This window comes from Etheostoma cragini, chromosome 14 (genome assembly GCF_013103735.1).
Source record: "Etheostoma cragini isolate CJK2018 chromosome 14, CSU_Ecrag_1.0, whole genome shotgun sequence".
Lineage (NCBI taxonomy): Eukaryota > Metazoa > Chordata > Actinopteri > Perciformes > Percidae > Etheostoma > Etheostoma cragini.
In genome coordinates, this window is record NC_048420.1 from 6710344 (window position 1) to 6732158 (window position 21815).

Consider the following 21815-nt stretch of genomic DNA (forward strand, 5'->3'; position numbering starts at 1 on the left):
TTTACAGTGGAGAGCACTGTCAAATGATGTATTCAGACATAAAGTCAGATGACCTGTAGACAATTGTATACAAAGTCAATGGAAAGACATGAGACTAGAAGCACACACTAAGCTCAAGATGCGCCTGTGTCAGTATATGTTTGAACTTGAGCAAAAACATTTGCTCATATCTCAGAGTTTAGTAGTTTCTCAATTTAATTCAACTGTGTGTTTAGTATCAAATCATAACAATAGTTATCTCAAGACAATTTACAGATAGAGTAAATACTCTATATAATTTACATATATGACTAAAACAAAAGGAACAGCAACAAAAGTGTCTTGAGCCTATAATTTTATATTTTGACCCAGAAAAACTAAAAGTTGCTGACAACGCAGGGTTAAAGCTGGTGCAGGGCAGACCTGAGCCAGTTCTATAAGGGTCGGTAGATGATCTGACGACTATGAAGAGAAGCAGCGAAGAGAAGGGGTGCCGTGTCTGTAGATGTAGACCCTCCCACGCCGGTCTAGGCAAACGCTGCCACTCCTCACTCCCTAACTATAGCTTGATTAAAGAGGAGAGTTTTAACTTTACTCTTAAATGTGGTGACGGTGTCTGCTTCCAGAACACAGACCGGGAGCTGGTTCCAAAGGAGAGGAGCCCGGCAGCTGAACGGGCTCCCATTATACTTTTAGAGACTCTAGGAACAACAAGTAACTCTGCATTCTGTAGCACAATAAGGGACTATGAGCTCTTGAAGATATGATGGTGCTTGACCCTTTAGAGCTTTGTAGGTCAGGAGAAGCATTTTAAATTCAATCCTAGATTTTACAGGAAGCCAATGCTGAGAAGCTAATACAGGAGAAATATATCTCTTTTCTTAGTTCTTGTCAGAACACGCGCTACAGCATTCTGGATCAACTGGAGAGTTTTAAGGGACTTATTTGAGCAACCTAATAGTAAGGAATTAGAGTAGTCCGGCCTAAGGTAAAAAATGCATGGACTAGTTTTCCAGCATTGTGTTGAGACAAAATGTGCCTAATTTTGGCCATGTTACAAAAGTGAAAAGATGCTGTTCTTGAGGTTTGTTTTGAGTGGGTGTTAAAGGATATATCCTGATCAAAAATAACTCCTAGACTTCTGATAGAAGTGCTGGAGGCCAGTGCAATACCATCCAGAGTAGCTATATTTTTACATTATAGGGTTTGGAAGTGTTGAGGGCCCAGCACAAAAACATTTGAGTTTTAACATGAGAAAATGTAAGGTCATCCATGATTATATATCTTTGATGCATGCTTAAAGTTTAACTAACTGACTGGTTTCGTCCGGCTTGATTGATAGGTATAATGTGATGTCATAACCGGGAAAGTTAATTGATTGTTTCTTAATAATAGATATAAGGAGAATATAACTGGTCCATTCACTGACCCTTGTGGAACGCCATGGCTTACTTTAGTGAGCCTGGAGGAGTCATCTTAACATGAACAACTGAGATCAATCAGAGAAATAGGACTTAAACCAGCTTAGTGTGTTACCTTTAATGCCAACTAAATGTTCCGGTCTCTGTAACAGGATCAATGGTCAATGGTGTCGAATGCAGCAGTAAGATCTAGTCACGAAGACGTCTGAAGCAGTCTGAAGCGTTAGAAGGTTGTAATTTTCACCTGTTATGCATTCTAAATCCTGACTGAAAGTCCTGAAATAAATTATTGGCTGAGACCCCAGGATTGAGTGTGACTTTTTCAGAAGAGTTTTTATCACAGCTGCTTTGAATGACTGTGGTACCTAACCTGTTAATAAAGACATAGTGTTGATATCTAGTAATGAAGTGTTACGGGTAACACTTCTCTAAGCAGCCTTGTTCGGATGGGGTCTAAGAGACCGGTAGATGGCTTAGCTGAGGAGACCTTTAACATTAATTGTTGCAGGTCTATAGGAAAAAAGCAGTCTAAGTATCTTACAAGTCTTGTTGTTCTTTCTAGTGCTACTACGTTTAAAGGTAAACCGTTGACGAAGTTAAGGGCAAGAGGTGATGAATCTCTAATTGTAATAATTTTATCATTAAAGTAGCTCATAAAGTCCTCACTAATCAGAGCTATAGCAATAGATGGCTCAATGGAGCTGTGACTCTCTGTCAGCCTTGTTACAGAGCTGAAACCTTGGGTTGTTCTTTTTTTCTTCTATTAGTGATGACTAAATAATGACTGGCTTGCCAATCTACACAAGATTCTTCTAATTTGGTAGAGCACCCTTTACTTTCAAGTTTTTGCAAGGTTTGTTTTAATTTGCGAGTTTGTGAGTTATACCAAGGTGCTAGTTATCTTCTTTTTGAGGTGAGCAACAGAGTCTAAAGTCGTCCGTAGCAAGGCCGTAGAACTATCTACAAAATCAACAATTTGGGAGGGACATAAGAGTCCTCTGTTATGTTAAGGAATATCATTAAGTTAATGCTGTTGGAATATCTTCCTTAAATTTAGCTATAGCCCTGTCAGATAGGCATCTAGTGTAGAAGCTTTTCTTTAATTTCATATAGTCAGGTAGTAGAAATTGGAAAGTTATTAACGAATGGTCTGATTATAAAGGATTCTGAGGAAATACAATTAAATCTTCAATTTCGATCCCATATGCCAGCACAAGGTCGATCGTGGGTTTAAAACAGTGAGTGGCCTTATGCACACTCTGACTGAAACCAATTTAATCTAGTAGTGAGTTGAAAGCAATACTAAGGCTATCATTGTCAACGTCCACATGGACATTAAAATCACGTACAATGAGCACTTAGTCTGATTTAAGGACTTCACATGATAAAAACCGAAGAGGAAAAGTGCTTTGGTGCCTACTGTAAAGGTGCTGGTTGACAAGCAAGTAGCTAATGCTAACGCTAGGTCAATAATATTAGCTAATTCTTGGCAGGTAACATAAGATTATAACATTGTTCAACATGCTCATTCTTTTTTAGTGTAATTGTTTTGGCCATGGTTCACAACTCTGGGGTTACCAAAAATTCATCAGCATCAGTAACTGTATAGAAAGACAACTAATCTAAAAGGTAATTTTGCTAGCTAGCACACCCCAGTTTGCCTTAGTCTCCCGGCGCTGCGAGGCTTCAGTCAGGATGGAAGTTGACAACAGCCCCGGGAACACATCCATTCCACAGTTAGCCCCCAGCCAGCTAGCAACCATCCACTATCATTATAACCCTGGCCCGGGGACACATCCACAGTCAGCCCCCAGCCAGCTAGCAGCTGGCCCAGTCAGCACTGAACTTGATGCTAAGGACGCTAACGGCAATTTCCTGAACCGTCGGAAAACAGACGCAGGTACCTGAGTCAGAAACAGACGCCGGTACCTGAGTCAGAAACAGACGACGGTAGCTGATTCAGAACAGCAGCCATTCGTAACGTCACACCTCGGCTAGTGTTACCAGTGCCCCCCCTCTTTACTTTTAGCCGTCTTTACAGTTAAAGCTAAATTTACCAGGCAAAAAAGGTATAAGGCACCAAAAGGACTAATACTAATAGTAATTTAAAGACATGGTAGCAGGGGATCTGGACGGAGAGGATAACTCTAGGAGTTGAAGGGGTGTGTCGAGATTCTGCCTTCTTACTCCGTGACACAGGTTTGTGGATCTAAGTGTTGCGATTTCGGTAACATATTGCATATTGTTACAGCCTTAGCCAAAATATATTTATATAAGTGACATATTGAACTATAGCTGCTTTAAAGTAAGTAAAATATATAAGGACTTCTTCCACCCCTGCTGGAGGGAAATAACACAAAGAACCACAGTCCCTAGTGAGTTCTGAGATCAGTTGGAGGCTGTGCTGCTACACAAACACACATAGTACATATGTTTGTTCCTACCTATCTCACACCTACTGGTTGTGCAGTCAGTGCATTTTCTGGTTTGGGGTGAACTATTTTTTTAAATCCAGTATTTAATTTCCTTACATATTTTGGACCTAAAGCTCCTCAAAATATCTGTATTTTTGTATTAGCTGTAGCTAATCTGTATTAGCTTGCCAGGTTCACAAATTTGTACGGACATTCAGCAATCATACAGAGAGATATCATAGCCACAGATAACAATGTCTTTACTTCTCCACAGCATGCAATGCAATGCAATGCATGGACAAATACATCATAGACTCCATGCTGCACAGTTGATGATCTGGTACTGAAGAGCATATCTATTCACTGTGCTTCAAATGTACGGTGCCATATCCTCTTGCCTCTGAAGATATAGGACTCCGCAAGACTCCGGTGGAACATATCACCACGCTGTATTCACCCCACATAACACAGCATGGGAAAGTTTGTGTGTGCATCAAGCTGGGAGGCCCATTTTTAAAACAGGCCTCTCAAAGGCAGCTGCCAGCCACCCAAAGGAGTTGCATGCATTATTCATGTTCATTTACACAACCTCCTATCTCCTTATCATGGGTTCATCACACTTAGATTGCAGCTCACTGTACTATGAAGGAACCGAAGCACACAGTACTGAAATACATAACGCAATATAAGATCCAATAGGTATTTAAAACCATGCTTTAGACTTGTATGTTAATGGATTTGGTGACACAACAGACAAATTTGACTACAGAAGCTAATAGGCCAATGTGTAACAGCTTAGAAATTCCAAAGAAGAATAAGATAATTTTTTTAACACATCCAATACAATCGTCATCAAAGATATTAGCATAGTATTTGGGAGCATATATATTAATATTCGTTTTTTTAAGATCATTCTGCGGTTTTAGCTTTTTCTAAAAATAAAATGCTACTGCCACAGGCTTATGAGCCATTGGCACATCAAGCGCTGGCTAGCTGCTGGTAAGCTAGCCAGCGGGAATAGGAAATGCATCATTTTATGAGAATGGATGCATCGTATCCGTGCATCCATTAAATTAGCATAACAGAAAAAGAGCTTGCAAAATCCAAATGCATTGGATGTGTGTTGTTTAAAAAAGCTTATTTTTCACAAGATAATCTTTAGGATAAACTCTTCAAATCCTTTGGATTAAGCACTGTGTCTGAGTCCAAGAGCAAGCTATGATGATGATAATGTGTTTTACTTCAAAAAGAACAGAGTTAAACCACCTCAGAGACAGGCTTTTTTAATTACTCAGTGTGTGTGTGTGTGTGTGTGTGTGTGTGTGTGTGTGTGTGTGTGTGTGTGTGTGTGTGTGTGCATGTGTGACTTTGTGCCAGTGTATGTGTGTGTAAAAGCTCAACTTGCAGTGATGCGTGAAAGGTATTTAGAAAAAGAAAAAACTGCATTGATAATTTATTACTTCAAACAGCCGTATTCAGCTCAGAGGAAAGAAGCAAGTTAAAGAATCTAGAGAAAGAAAAAGAAATGGCAGCTTCAATACCTCTTAACGAAATGATAACCTCTTCCTTTGATGCAAACGTCCTCATTCCCATTGCACAGCATGTCACCAAAGTTACGGCCCTGAATTTAATGGATGTTTTTGCTCCACTCAGATTTGTATCCATCCCAGGGTTTGCTTGATCATCTGCAGCCATACACAGAGTCAACAAGCTAAAAAATGCCTGCTGTTAAAGACAATATCTGCCTCGATGTTTCAGAGAGAGAAAGAGAAAAGAGAGGAGGACAATTGTTAAAAAAGCGATGAGAAACTAACAGAGAGCAATTGATGTGTTTCTGCGTACATCTGCACACACTGCCTGCACACCTGTGGTCGCCAAGGCAACATCTACCCTCCCCTCTATTCGACATGGGAAATCATAGATCCTAACAACTGCTGTCTTCCTCCGCTTCTCTCCACCTTCCTCTCAGCCACTGGCACAAATCCCCCCCCCCCCCCCCCCCCCCCCCCCCCCCATTCCCCTGGCTCCCTGGGGCAGATGAAACCTTAAATGGAGGTTTAATGAAATCTCAGGGATTGTCCTGTGGCTTGATCACTCAGGCTCCTCTCGTGCAGAGTGGTCTTCCTACTGCGTCGGAGAGCACAGTCACTAATTGCCGGGCCTTAGGACAGGGGAACAGAAAAAAGAGGATAAAAAGAGAGATGAGGAAGAAAACCGTAAAAAGATGGCAGCACATGTTTCTGAAGGTCACTTGTGACACACAGGCATGCTCATACTCCTACATGTATACACACACATATATACTCTTGTAAAACTGCAATCAAGGTCCTGCCAAACACCAGGCCCCAGTGGTGCGGGTTGTTAAAATGAATATTTAATTACCACATTGACAGTAGGCGGTGCTGCTGTGGATCATTGAAGCTCGGGTAATTGGAATCTTCCTTAGCAGTCGTAAACACGCAGCTATTGTGTGTGTGTGTGTTTCCATGGACTGTATGCCTGCGTGTGCATGTTTAGTCTCAAGTGTGAACAGAACAGGCTAGGAGCCAAGTGCAGCACGATTAATTGTCGATCCTCGCATAACGCACAATTAAAGAGAAACTATAATGAGAAGATAAACAAAGTTTTTTTTTTAAATTGAAACTTGTTGAAATGTTATTGCTAATGAACTGCTGCTACTTTGGCACCGTTTTCAAAGAGTTCTCCAAAACGCAGACTGACTGACATCATTTTCTGTTAAACTTATTTAGTGCCAGAGTTAACTAAAATACATGAAAGTATAAAAAACTAAATTCAATTTAATTTAACCCTTGTGTTTTCCTGGTCAAATTTGACGCATTTTCAATGTTTTTTTATATCAGAAATATGGGTTTCTTTCAACCAAATTGCCCAAAATAACATGGATGCATAGACATTGTATGGAACCTGTCACGCCGCTTAAAAATGTGTCTTCTACTTTGTCTCAGCAGTTTAGAATGGTTAGTGTATCTTTGTAACCATAGTAATATAGTACCAGTGCATGTTGGGAAACAGGAAGTAAAATGGCCATGCTGTAATCAGCTGTAGGAATGTGTGAGCTCTACCAGTTGTTTGTTTCTGAGAGGATCGCCTTTCCTTCTCCCTTTTTGCTAAGTCAACGTCTGTGAGTATTTCTCATCGTGTAACATTAAGTCATTGCTCATTGTTGGTTTTGTAACCATATTGAGGCAGCTAAGAAGCTAATTAGCTAAGCTAGGCCAAGGTAGCTCATGTTTCATGCTGCTGGTTGTTTTACTAGCTTGATTGTGTTTATCATATGGGCTACAGTGCTATGTAAGCTAAGCGGTGCCATTTACACTGATACTGTGCATTTGGGTTTGATTTATAATACAGACTTCTTATTGTATTGTATTGCAGTTTCACTAACTTCCCAGTAAACTTCATGGAAATGAAACAACCTGTCCTGGAGTTTCTTGCTAGCGTTTAGGCTGAATGGAAAATAGCCCATGACAGAACCCATACAACACCATTTGCAGGTAAAATTGAATTTTTGGCTGTGTTATTCAATTTTGTTGGCATTTGTAAAAAGAATTGTAAATAGTTTCAAAGCAGTACCCCAGAGCTGCCAACTTTTCCCAAATCCTTGGAGTGAGATTTTGGGGGGCCGAACCATATTTTGCCGTGTACAAAGCAATTTCTTTGGGTCTTTATCCTTCAGGGTTTAAATTGGGATTTGTTATATTTGTGGGGGACGGGGCTCTCCCTAGGGGGGTCTGGGGGTATGCTCCCCCAGGGAAAATTTTTGAAAAATAAACCATTAAATGGCACTTTCTGGAGAGTTTTTTTGCAAAAAAATGTAGAATCCAAGTTTAACATGATATGTGCAAAACTGTAGGGTTAAGAGCCTTTGCATTGTTGTAGTATCAACAGGTGTTAGGGCATTTAGCATTTACATTATTAACTTTATATGATATAAGAACTGACCCAGACAATGTGCTAAACATAATTAACCACATGAAGAGACAGTAGCATATGTCAGCAACAGCTGAGAAGATTTGGGTCTGTGGTGAACAGGTCCAGGGGTCCCTGGTGTGGGGACCAGTGACCCAAAGTTAAATTAATGTTGAGGGATAAACTAAGACCACTGAAATTCTAAAGAATGAGAACCACTGAGTTACATAAATTCTAATCCTTTAACCTTTGTGCCAAGGCTCAGTGATGTTTGGCCCTCATCCTTTGTGCCCCACTTACTGTATTTACTTTTTTGGGAAAATAAAGACTAATGTTCATTTTATGAATCATTGAATGAATTATTTTCAGTTACATTTAGAGATGCACAGAGGTTAGAGAAGCACAATAGTGGCCCAACGTTGCAGTATTGTATATATAGTATAGTATGTATAGGCCTAGTATAGCTCAGATGTGTTTCACCAGATTTGTCATGTTTACAACTTTATGCACATTCAAAATATAACTCCTCCCATCTCTGTTGTCCGAGATCTGGAGAGTTGTAATATAGTCTGCTGTGCATGTTATTGCTCCGCTGATATGGTGGATCTCATGCAGACCGTCTGACAGACACAGAGGCCCATTTGGGTCTCTGGTCTCTGACAAAGTTTAGAGGGGGCTGTGTGCAGATCATTATCAGAGGTCTACGCACGGATGCAACGCGTCCCTGCCCCCAGCAGAGCGAGTCCACTAAAATTAACTGAAGATGCTACACTACCAGCCGTGCTGCTCACCTGTTGTTACAGAGAGAGGACACGAAGCGACGGACGGGTCTGTGATACTCAGAGCACATACCTGAAGCCGGGGAGCGCTCTTGAACCCCCTCACAGTCTCTGAAAGCAAAACTAGTTGATCGCGAGTGGCTCAACAGCTAGATCTATAGCTAAACTCATCTTTTAGACAATTCGACCGACCGGGGTGACACTTCAGCGTGAGAAATCGGGGGTGTGGCGTGTGAGCGTGTGAAACCGGTCAAATGCGTGTGTCTCACGGCCAATGCGTGACAGTTGGCAGCCCTGGTACCCTGACTAAACTTTGACAAACCAGTCTGTAATTCACTCAACATCCAAAAAGTCAATTTTGACCCAGAATGACGACAAGTTTGGCGTCGATGAGGAGACACAAGGGTTCGTTTGTGTTATGTTTTGGGAAACCTTCAAATTGGATTCTCAGGTTAAAGTTAAAGTTGATTTCTCTTCACAATATGTACAATATGTATAAAGAGTAAACAATAAAACATCGGCTTAATCTCTTAGCAAGGCTTTATGGTAAAATGATACTAAAATGATGATCTATTAGAGGGGCTCCAATCCATTTCCCGGTGACTTGACTCGGCTGATTTTCAGCTTCAGACTGGCCATGCGCTGCACATTGTGCGCACAGCTGCACAGACAGTAAGTGTATATTGTCACAGCCACTCACACACACACACACACACACACACACAGAATTGGAAAAGGATTTATTGCCAAGTCAGTAACAGTTACAAGTAATTTTCCTTGGTGGTTGGAATGCATCAAGACTTTTCTCAGTTTTTTTTTTATTCACCGTACACCGTGAAGGCATGAGACAATAACTTTGTTTTCTTCATGAATTTAAGGTACCTCAAACGCTTGTGATTAAAGGAAATCCAAGTAGTCTTTTTGAGGGTGAAAAAGGTTGGTATTTCACATGTTGGTGAACAGTCTGAATCGTGGGAAGGAAATCCCAGCCTGCTATTTTTTCAGTATTCGGAGTACAGCCCCTATAAGAGTCACTACAATTACATAATTTCTCACACTCGCTATTTTGTTGTGAGATATCTCATAAACACATTTACACATTAATATGAAGTGTTGCCAACTTGACTATTCTTTTGCTAGATTTAGCTAATTTTAAAAACCTCTCTAAGGTGCTCTAAGAGATGTTGGGTGACATCACTTCTTGTTGACGTTCAAAGGATTTTCAGACAAAACAAGGCTAGCTCGCCCCTCCATCCTCCTCATCCCGTCCCGTCCCCCTCCCTTCTGCGCTCTAACCCCCCCAACGCCTATCCCCGAATCCTTCTTATCGTTATTGGCTGGAACGTTGGAAAACTGTGAACAAAGCAGTGAATCCGAAAAATAAAGTTATTTTTGCCATTTCAAAACTACTAGAAATGCAACTGTGGCAAGTATATCACTATTTATAATTGAAGAAGCTACTAATTATTTCCATGCACAAAAAAAGCCTGAAAATGTTGAAGTTAGAACAGAAGTATAGAGAGTTGTTGCTATGGAAATGATACCCCATCTTGTTTCGTTGCATTGAAGTAATCTGGCAGGTTTCAGATCGTTCCACATTGGCACATTACAATCAGTTGTGAATCTGAACTTGTCCCGTTGCATATCTTTGGTCTGAACTAGGCTTTAGAGTGGATTTTTTCACATATTAGCCTACATGGGAGGAGTTATTTCGCATATTTGATCCACTTTGGAGGTGTACTTTGTTGGAGCTATTCAATAGGAACTATCATAAACATTGCCAAACCACAGAAAAAAACAGCTAATATACATTAACGAGGCACGCGCTGACATAAACATATGATGCAACCTTGGTTACATAACTCCTTGACAAGAACTCTGACTTTTCAGAAAGAAGAACTCATCTCCCAAAATAATTGATGGCATGAACATAAAGCAAATTATACAATAATAAAAAACAGTATAGTGAAGGCCATATATTCTCAATCACTTAAAATGGGAGTGCTGTACATTGTGGTTCTAATTGAAAGCCCTTAGATGGAATCAAAGCTGACCTGCTGCTCTCCTGATGATTGGAGACGCTGCATGATAGGCTAACCTTGGTGCGCATCAAAGCGCAGCATCAGTTTAAGCCCAGAGCTACAACGGTGTTTTCCCCTCTTTGTCCCTTATGTGCCTGATTTAATTAGCACAGCCAGGAGAAAGAGATAACTTACCTGTCACCCTCTGCAAACATTATTATTATTTGCAGCTTTGCTATTTTATCCTCTATCCAAACACTTGACTCTAATAGGACACGTCTCAGGAGTGTGCATGCAGTTCTTATTATGTTTGTATAGATGTATTAAAGTGTTAGCGCTTTAGAGTTGTTGTTGTAGGTTTTGGTGGGTGTATGACTGATGTTATGAGTCACACACTTTTATATAAGTATTAGCACACTTCTCCCAACACAGTGGGATGCAACTGTGTTTGCAGTAGCAGGCCACAGACAACAGAAACAGTACGCAAAGAAAGCTAATCAACGATGGATCTGGCTAGGCAATTTACATCTAATTACTGCTGTGATGTCCCGAGTTAAGAGGATGATTTCTGAAGTTTCACCTGTTATTTTTGCAGCGGATCCAGGGTGCCAGCCTTTTGTTATGCAGCCGGTGTGAATGATGCCATCTGCTCATCATCATTTAAATGTTTTTGTCTGAGCCAGTTCTGTTCATTAAGAATGCTAGACGTCCATGTCCTGGATTAAACCCTGAAGTCCGAGGAACACACACACACACACACACACACACACACACACACACACAGACATACACTCAGCCAATGGCTAAACTTAGCCTATGGCTAAACTCCTTTTTATATTTATTTAACTCTTTTATATAAGTGTCTAGTGTAGGCATGCTTCATTTACTATAAACACTAGAGATGCTCCAGCTTTATCGGCCAAAGTCATATTCCCACCAATGAAAGCAGCTCATGTTTATCTGTTGTGTTGATGTGGTGTTTAGCCGGCTCATTATGTATTCTGCATTATGTATTAACATCCCAATTGATGTTTGTCATAATTTTTACCTTTATATATAATTTAAGTTTCACAAAAATTATGTTTTTTGTTGGGCTACGTAGGAAAAGAAAATTCTTCTCTTTGAGTAGTCAGGCTAAAAGGCCTTTAATAACCTTCATGTTGTCAAATTTGACCCGTTCAGTAAAAACAAAAACATTTGTCACAAAAAATGGGCCGTCAAAATATGCGCTGAAAATGTAAACATTAAAAATATCCCAAAACTCAATGCACCCACAACATTGAAAAAAGTGACAAAATTAATACTTATGTTAAAAAAGTGACCAATGGTTGACGGGAAGACAACACAGGGGTTAAAGCAGTTATTAAAACATCTTTTCCATATAAAAGTTTACATTAAAGTTTTTTAAATAAATACAATACATACACAGATAGACAGATGATTTTGCTATTATGACTATACTTTCTGTTATGATTATTTGCACATTTTCCCAAGAGGAAACTTAAGGTGCCATAATACCATCAGATATGGTTGAATAGCTTCAGAACCCCCCCCCCTCTGTGTCCAACAATATGTGTAATTTTCCGAGAATCACATATTTGCAGCGATTAGCCAGCTGTGCATGGGGGGGGGGGGGGGGGGGGGGGGGGGGGGGGGGAAGTAAGTACAGAGCTAGAAAGTCTCCATAAAGCTCTAAACCATTACTTACGGAAGTCTAAAAACGGTCTAAAAACATTATTTCACTCACCTCTCTCTTTGACTTCTCACCCCGGCTTTGAGTGTGACCATTTAACGGATTTAAACATTACCGCTTTCCAACATTATTGCATGAAGTAGTTATTTTCACAAATCAAAACAAACACAACACATTCTTGAATTTGGTATGTTGTAAGTTGTGTGAGATGTGCAGCGATGTCGTGTCAGTGAGATCAGTGGCAGGGATAGATTTCATTTAGATAAACCTTCTCCACTAGCTGCAGAGGTAAATGTATTTCAGGCGATAAAGGGAGCAAATCTTGTTGTGTGTCTGCTCGCTATAGAATTTGAATGAGAATAGAGTGCAGTCTGGAGTAAGAAATGCATTTAGTTGTCTGCTGGGGTGTATGTGTTATGCGCCGTCTGGGTGTTTCTACGTGTTTGTGTGTGTGTGTGTGTGTGTGTGTGTGTGTGTGTGTGTGTGTGCTTGGCAGAGGAGAGCACTTTGATGGAAGGCTGCCCATGGACGAATAATGCTCTTTTATTTCTGTCTCACTGAATCTGGTCTTTATTCGGCATATGACAGTGTATCTTTTTTCCGTCTGCTTCACAAAATATGCAGCACCACCACGTTGACCCTCTCCCCCCCCCCCCCCCCCCCCCCCCCCCCCCCCCCCCCCCCCCCCGCCCCACACACACACACACACACACACACACAAAACCTCAGCCAGGAAACTTTTCTTTTTGAACTTCTCTGTGTTTGTTGTCTTACTGCTGTTGTGTATAGTTTGATTCATTTCCAAAGCAAGATGACAGGGTAAAACCACCAGGGCCTATAGAAAAGATATTTTATTGTTGATCCTATTCTAGGATTCTTGTCAGCCTTCCGAGGTTGGGAGTCAGTTGTACATTCCGAGACAAATGGTGCTAAAAAATCTGATCAAATTACAATGACTTCTATTTCCAAAATGTGGATTGCTTTTATGTTGTACATAGCAACTTGTTGAACTCTTTGCTTTGAAGGCCACATAACAGCACAGGTGCATACACCATATTTATACAACTGATTGACACACACAGTATAAGAACTGACATATACAGTATAAGAGTTACTTGAGAAGAAAGAAAGAAATAAATAATCTATCCACCTAAACTGTCCTACCCACCCCCAAGACACCTTGGCAGTTATCTATACATCAACAACATCTTGCATTTCACTGATTTAACTGTCAACAGCTCTAACAGCACAAACAACACCCCCCTATTAAGCATGTGTGGGAATACTGTGACTTCATAGTTAAGTATAGACATAACAAGAAACACGGGAGTGAGAGAGAGATAAGAGGAATGGCATTCAACAGAGATCTCCAGTCATATAACAGATACATTACGGAAGGCGTTCCATCGTCCATCTTCCAAAAAGACATCTCTTATCTGCACTCAAGCCCAAAAATACGACCTGCTTTTGATATTGAGACAGATTATGGAGTGGGACATTAATCTCACAGCAACAAACGTGTGTCTAAAACAAGATAAAAACACTTAATCTGTGGGAAAACAAGTGAAATTATTTGTCCATGTGGCAATAATTTCACTTGACAAGCTTACTTGATTTAAAATGATTATAAAAATACGAAATTCATTCTTAAAACAAGATATATTTATTTAATTTAAAAAAAATCTTGGTAAGAACCAAATAATTTGCAGAGTAACAACACAGTTTTTATAAATTGGAAGTAAAAGGCCAGATTCCCAAAGTGTTAACCAAAGGTTGGGTAGGTGCCTCAAGTGTTTGCATGGAAGCAAACAAAGCAGGTACTCAGGTAAAGGTTATGTATGTTTCAGTTGTTGGAAAGTCATAGGACTATTATCCTTTATGGAGTAGTATAAGGTAAAACGTTTTTCATAGTGAGAGTAATCTTTGGAGATGATCCGGAAAATGAGAGGAATAAACTTTGATTTATTTAACAGAAAATAGACGCAGGATGATGTTCAAGGATGTCCTATTTAAATCCAATTTGCAGATCAAACCGGAGTGATGTGACTTAGCTGTTAAGTCATCTATTTGCAGTCTACGGTCTCTCAGAAGAGGGCTGCGAAGGCACCGGGCTCTGGGTGATCCCGAAGAGAGTCCGGAGAGTGGGAGATATAGTAATAGACACTCGGGTGGAGGCAGAGGCAGAGGCAAGGGAAGGAGAGAGGGATGTATTTGGGAGTAGGGGGGGTGTTTTGGGTCGGATTCTGCTGGTGTTCAGGGAGCAAGGGCAGCTGTGTTCCAGACCCAGAGCACTGAAGCTGAACTAACGAGAATGTAATGGCCCTCCATCAAGCACTCCAGCCGCTCGCCAGTGTGAGTATATGTCACACGGTTGTGTGAGGTCCTTTGTTAGCAGCAAAACAAGGCGTTGCCACTGTTTAAACAAAACAGGATGGTTTTACCAAAAATGTATTTAAAGTCAAACCGGTTACTTCTGCACAGCGATAAAAAATGACTCAAAAAACTTCAAAAGACAACTCTTCTCCGGCAGGTCACATCAGGGATTCTCTTTCCTTGTCCTCACCTTTCCTTCCCTGCACCTGTTTGGTGTCCGCCTTTGACAAGCACATATTACATCCTGTGGCCGATCATGAGCTGTGGGGGGTGTGGTCCAGGCAATCACTTCACTGCGAAAAAGGGGTGTCTAAAAACAAGATAAAACACTAAATTTGAGGGTAAAGGTGCTCAAATGAAGTGAAATTATCTCTCCATCTGTGCAGCAAGATAACTTGACAAACTTGATTAAGATTATTATGTAAAATTGAACAATTAAAATAAGATACCCACTCTTAAAACAAGATAAATTATCCAACACTTTTTTTATACTTGGTAAGAACCAAATCCTTTGCAGTGTTCTGCTTCTCATAATTCTAATTCCCAGCAAACAAACAATTAACAAAAACAAAGCAAATCCACAAAACCATGCAAATAACAACTGTTAAAACATGCAACACATCTACTTAAAAAGACAAACAAAAAGTACTCACACTGCCAAAACTCCAACTGGGCAATCCTCCAAGACATGCAATGTTGGGAACAAAATAAAAAGCTGCCTTAAGTCCCATTCTAGACACGTATGTCCCCTGACCTATTTCCAATTCTAAAGAAGCAGAATCTGGAACTCCTAAGTGGAATATATATGCACTGAAGTTTATGCAGTACATACAAAAAAAAATTACGACATTAGAGGTTCCGCTAGTAAAGTTAAGTGCATGCCTCTATTGTAGGTCTATGTAAATCTCTCAGTCTCAGAAATTCATAATTTTAGAGGTTTGACCTGACTCTGGGTGGGCATTGCTAACACTTACTCCCTTGTGGGATATTGCTGTTCTTGAACAAAAAGGCATAAAAACTTACACTGCATGCAATTGGATACATAGTTATGCTTTCACGCTTGTGTATACTATACACATCCTTGCATACGTTTGCAAATGCAAAGAAAAACACTTGCAGTATTGAAGGATAGAAGGGAAAAGCAGGAAAAGGGCCAAGTTAAATGGAAGATATGTGTCTTGAACATGCTATAATCGCTAGTTGTAGATACCAAGTACCACATTAGATCAGATACACATCGGGTGTACCTCATGTTTCAGATAACACCAACCTCTTGTACTCAGTGAAAGCTGAGTCGCCAATTATGATGCCTGTATGCACTGTAAGCATTTAATTAGGACATCTTCAACAGGTCTACCACACTTCAGCTCTTGCCAATCTGACTAATGGTGAGAGATGAGCGCTAATGATTTTAACACATGCTTACTCCCATGCACGCGCACGCACACGCCTTCACACTTTACTGTCACCAAAGTCTACATTATCAAACACTGCAAATCTAGCCTGATTTAATTAGGGAGGGATTAAGCAAAGCCACTGATATGAATGCATATGATGTAATATTAAACATCAGCGGTGGAGTTGCTGACAGTGCATTGTGTCCAGACTAGTGAACAGAGGGAAACACCTAACGCCCTGACCTCGAAGACATCCTATTAGTTGACGCATATGTCCTCCGGCAATGAGATCGCTGACAGCTCATTGAGTCTTAAATGATGTGACACGATATGGCAGGACCTGGCTACACTAGCTCTTACCTTTGCAGACACACAGAGGAACATACACACACAGACACACACGCACACACTCAGTGACTTATAGATGATAATTTGCCTGTATTTGTCACACAAAAGCTAACCTGCCCTGTAAATATATACGGTATGTATTCGCAAGATGTCTTATATCTCTTTGTGCATGCAATAGCTGCCTAAGTTGACAAAACAGCCATCATGCTGTCACGCTGTCAGCTGGATTAACTAATGACTCAAAACTTAAAAGGCTGGAGATGCTACATGCCTTATAATGGAGGCTGGCCCTTGGATTCTGTACTGCTCTAAAAGGCCTAGTAGATAAATAACTAAACTAGAAAGCAGCACATGAGACATGGAATTTATTATCTGTCCAGCTAATTAAATGGCTAAAGATGTATAGGCGCAGGAGAGAGTGAGATGAGAGTGGGATGAGGGGCCGAGTAGAAAAACACAAGAGAGGCGGATTGTTACGTCTGATAAATGCACCTCCTTTCCTTCGTCCTTCTTGCACACACACAAGCACATTTCATTGTGACAAGTGGCTCAGCTTGTTTGTTTGTGTCTGCGTGTATGTGTGATGGAGTGCAGATGTGCATGATGCTGCATATCGGTCTGTTAAAGAGGTTTCAAGCATTGCCGCACGCATCCAGGCATCTTTGACTTATCAATATTCAAAGCAGCTCCAGAAGCCTTTATAAACAGCAGGAAAAAATAAATCTAATTAAATCTGCAAGCAGCATTGGATGGGCCCTTGCTCCTCTGCGCAGTCGGGGTTACTGGCAGACATTGCTCCTCACGACCGTGCGTTTGTGCAGCACTCAAATCGTCACCAATGAAAAGGGAACTAAATGATACCTTATACAAGACTCTACATCATACAGTTCATTAGCTGTGAAAGGGGAACAGACTTTGACTAATGCAAACAGAACGCTCTCTATTTAGTTTAATGATACCTCACACAATAATGTACAAGAAATGTGTCACTGGTTAATAAAGGGGCGTGGCTTAATCATAGGTGGCAGGTCAAACTATCACCAATTAAAAAGGAACTCAGCTGAGTTTAATGATAACTTACACAAGACTCTACCTTAAACGGTTCAAATGTTATGTAAGGGAGCGTGGTCTGAGTATGTGGGCAATGGCCAAGCTCAGTGTCACGTGTAGACCATACATTATAAGTTTCATGGAAATCAGATGATGTTTGACATAAAAGGCATATACCTTTTCCTGTTGCCAGCAGGAGGCGCTATGACCAAAAGTCAATTTCGGCCTTTAGCTGTCGTCAGGTCTGGACCTTTGTCAGTTGTATGAAACTTCGGGCAGATGCGTCAACGTTTGGGCCTACTTCCTGTTACCACTAGGGGGCGCTATGACTTTGAGTTGGTAAAGTTTCGAGCCAATTGGACAACGTACACTCAAGTTACACCCACTTCGGGTTTCAATGGCAATGCCCTTGGACAGAAAGTTTTTGTGTTGTTGATCTCATGAAATCTCTAGGAATTTGTTAAAGTACAAACGAGGAAATGGCCAAAATCGCTCTAATGTGGATCTTCAATTCAAAATGGCCAACTTCCTATTGGGTTTAGGGTATGGCGCCATTGACATTATTTTTACGTCTCGACATGCTACAGTTGTCTACTAAGTTATGTTAGTCTATATAAAATGTACTGCAGAGGCTCAATTTTGTAAGTTTTTTAGGGGGCGCTAGCGAGCCATTTTTATGCTCCTATTACTGAATCCCTTAAAATACGTCCATTTTCACAAGACTTGAAGTAATCGCCAATTCCGGTGAGTTTTTGAGTATGTTAAGCCCCTCAAAAAGGCGATTCATTTGCCAGAAGAAAGGAAAGGGGTCAATAGGGCCCTAATTATGAAGCAATGTCCTGCCAAATGGACTAGAAATGGCTTGTTAGGCATGTTAGGCCTTTTACTGATAATATGCCATTTTTGATCATTGCGTATGCGGGAGCACATTCCCAGGTGACAATGTCTGGTTGACTCAAAACTGTTTTGTCCAATTATGCGCCACAGTACTGAGAGGTGCGCCCTGCTCATTTGCTCCTAATCCCTCCTCAAAATCTTGCCGTGATTGTGACCAGATTGTTTTCAAGGTTACCCTCCACTTACGATTCAATTTGTTCTTTTTTTGTTTTCCCCCGCCGATCCCATTGCCTCGACCCAAATAGACATATTAAAATGCAAAAAAGGTGGTCAGCATCAAGAAGGAGTGTACACATGTAAATTGCTAATTTGTGACAAAAAAGACAAGCCACAGGGCTCAGCTGGTGGAAAAGGCAATCCCACTTCCATTAGACACCTCTCCTGTGTCCTGCATCGAAGTGGCTGTCCTATCATTGTGCTCCTATCAGTGAGTCATTTAAAAAGAGGTATTGCACTCCGCTGTTTACCAGCTTGATGGAAACCAGAAGGCTTTGTCTTGCACTAATTTCTCTTTTTGTGTCTCTGTCTTTTCCTCAGTGGACTAGATGTCCAGCTAACATTTCTTTCACTTCCGTTTCATCAGCAAAATAACACAGTGACTCAACGGTGTTAACGCAAACCGGTTTCAATGGTGTCAATTTTTTATCGCAAGATTAACGTTCTTTTTGACCTAACAAACGTTGTCGTTTTATCACATGCTGTTGCAACAACTGGTTAAGTTAGAAAAACTACTAAAGTACTACTTAACACTACACCAGATCTAGCTAAACTGGAAAAAAACAAACAGGCACGCCGCACACACTTGTTTGTGCTTGCGAGACGGCCAAAGAGTAGTAACGTTACGTTTTGAGTGGATGGCGAGGGGCGAGACGCAGAAATGGATGCCAATGAAAGTTCACTTTTTTAAAGTTGCCGAATGGTTCCATGGACAAGTCCAAAGTAATGTGTGTGCTTTGTCGTTATGAACTGAGCTATCATCGCAACACGTCCAGTCCAAAATACCAGTTGATGACCAAGCACACAGCTGATGCCAATTCTCTATTCTCTTTATTTGCACAAAGCTGATCCACTTTTTCATGTTGGTAAGAGCGTAAAAATGAAAAAACATAATGGGACAAAAACAAATCAAGGGATATTTGCAAAAGATAAAAATGTGCAATTAATTGCAAGTTAGCTGTCATGATGTCATCATGGCAGTCAGTTTTTCCTCCTTGTTTTGTGGGCCTTGTCTGTTTCTCCTCATGATTTCCCCCCCCTCTTGTGCTATCTGTGAGTTGTGGGCGTGGCTTAGCTGGTAGGGGATGCAATCAAGTAATTTACCAGACTTAATCATCCTATTCATCAGTATTGACAACCGGTTAAGAGAAAGACATAGAGTGAGAGCAGCGAGTTTGCCCACCTTAGCCAACCCATCAACACCCAGTCCAAACTCTCGGGTTACATTCAGTTAACCTTCTACCAGTGTTAACTCTGCTTCCGTGTTACCCAAGGAGGAACCCATGCAGCTGAGAGGTAATTGGCTCACCCCTGTTGAGAGGAACCAGTGGTTTAAAGAGAGACTATGCTTATACTGTGGGGAGAAGAATCACCAACTAGCTTCCTGTCCCTCCTGTCCAAACCATTTAAATCCATAGACTGACCGGCAAAGGACGGGGTTCTGGTGAGTCAGTCTATAGTTTCTTATCTTCCCTGCCAATGCATTAACATAAGAGCTGTATTATGTGTTGTTGGTAAAGAGATTTCCCTCCAGGCTCTAGTTGATTCAGGATCTGATGCTAACATTGTGGATTCAGAGTTGGTCAACTATCACCAGATTTGCCTAGTCTCGCTTGAGACACTCCTAGTGGTCAGAACACTCAAAGGAAAGGTTTTAGCTTGAGTCTCCCATGAGATTTCCCCTCTGCCCCTGTTGCTGGCTAGCAACCATCATAAGCTCCACAGTCCCACTATTGACTGATCTGCTGTTAAAGTTACCAGCTGGAGCCTTTTTGGTCATTTCACCTGTCTCAAGTCAGCCCTCACTACATGCATTAACAAACCGAAATCACAACAACCAGAATCTGCCAACTTATCTACTGTTCCTTCTATCTACCATGACCTGGCAGAGGTCTTTAGTAAAGAGAAAGCCTTATCTTTACCACCTCATCGACCCTATTACTGCCCCATCGACCTACTGCCCGGAGCTCCACATCCCACCAGTACGTTGTACAACTTATTTGCACCTGAACATGAGCCAATGGAGCAGTACATTGGTAAGTCACTCAAGTCTGGCATCATTCGTTCCTCCTCGTTTCCTGTGGGTGCTGGATTTTTCTTTGTCTAAAAAACATAACACTCTCAGGCCTTGAATTGATTATGGTGTCTTAAATAACATAACTGTAAAGAACAAGTATCCCTACCTCTGCTTAGTTCTGCATTAAAGTCTCTGGTAGGAGCCACTGTTTTCACCAAGCTGGACCTATGTAAGGCCTACCACCTGGTCAGAATCAAGGAAGGGCGTGAATGGAAGACCGCTCAAGGCTTGTTTCTCCTCCAACCAGTCCGTTGTGGAGATGGACTTATCAGATGTTGGGGTTGGAGCGGTTATTTCCCATACATACATTCAGCAGGAAATAACAAGCTCCACCGCTGTGCATTATTCTCCAATAAACATTCGCCTGCTGAGAGGAATTATGATGTTGGGAATTGGGATACGTACTAAGCCTGACCCCAGTGGTTGCTCGCTGGGGTGCATGTTTGTTCCTGATTCTGTCCACTCCCAGGTGCTCCAGTGGGGACACGCCTACGTTTTCCTGCCCTCCGGGTGTTGCTTGCACTCTCTCGCTCCTTCTGAAGGCATTTCTGGTGGCCGTCCATGGCTTTGGACGTACGGAAGTTTGTCGGGGCCAGTACCATCTGCGCCAGGGGCAAGGCGTCTCATCGGCCCCTGACTTGCCTTCATCATACCCTACCAGGTAGGGGATGATTGTCTACCTACCAGGCAGGGGATGATTGTCCCTGGTCACAATTTGCCCTGGATTTAGTCACGGGCTTGCCGCCTTTGAGATGTAGCTACGCAATTCTAACCATTGTTGATCGTCAGCTAAGGGGACAGTTTTCTGTTGCATGACTAAAACAACTTTTAAACGTACAGTGCATGTTCCACGCAAAAAAGTTCCTTCCCGAGGCTATTTTGCAGCGGCACTGTGGCTCTGTCCAACTTGTGATTGGTTTGAGAAAATGCCAATGAACCAAATAAAACAAGATTTTTCTACTATCCCGGATTGCTGTGTGGACCAGCGAGACCCCCGTCTCGCTGTAAGTCATGTCTGGCAAAGCAAAAACTACATGTTTGGTGACCACTCAGTAGTGGCATTGATCTGATATATATGACATGAAGTAAAAAAGATTGAGGGGTGACTGCCAGCTTTGACATGGAGGCTGAATGACCCACTGGCAAACAAAACTGTTTGCCTGAGTGAAGACCAGCAAAAAAAATATTTTGACATCCAGCTTTTCCCCATTTGACGTGAG

General features: G+C 41.3%; 1 long non-coding RNA gene across 1 annotated transcript; it reads left to right on the forward strand.

Annotated features, from left to right (window-relative positions):
• Nucleotides 1-396: 396 nt before the first annotated feature.
• Nucleotides 397-21078, forward strand: LOC117957205. The gene is made up of 4 exons (XR_004659447.1): nucleotides 397-708; nucleotides 7561-7564; nucleotides 8004-8008; nucleotides 21065-21078. It is a non-coding gene; the product is annotated as an uncharacterized LOC117957205 (long non-coding RNA).
• Nucleotides 21079-21815: the final 737 nt, after the last annotated feature.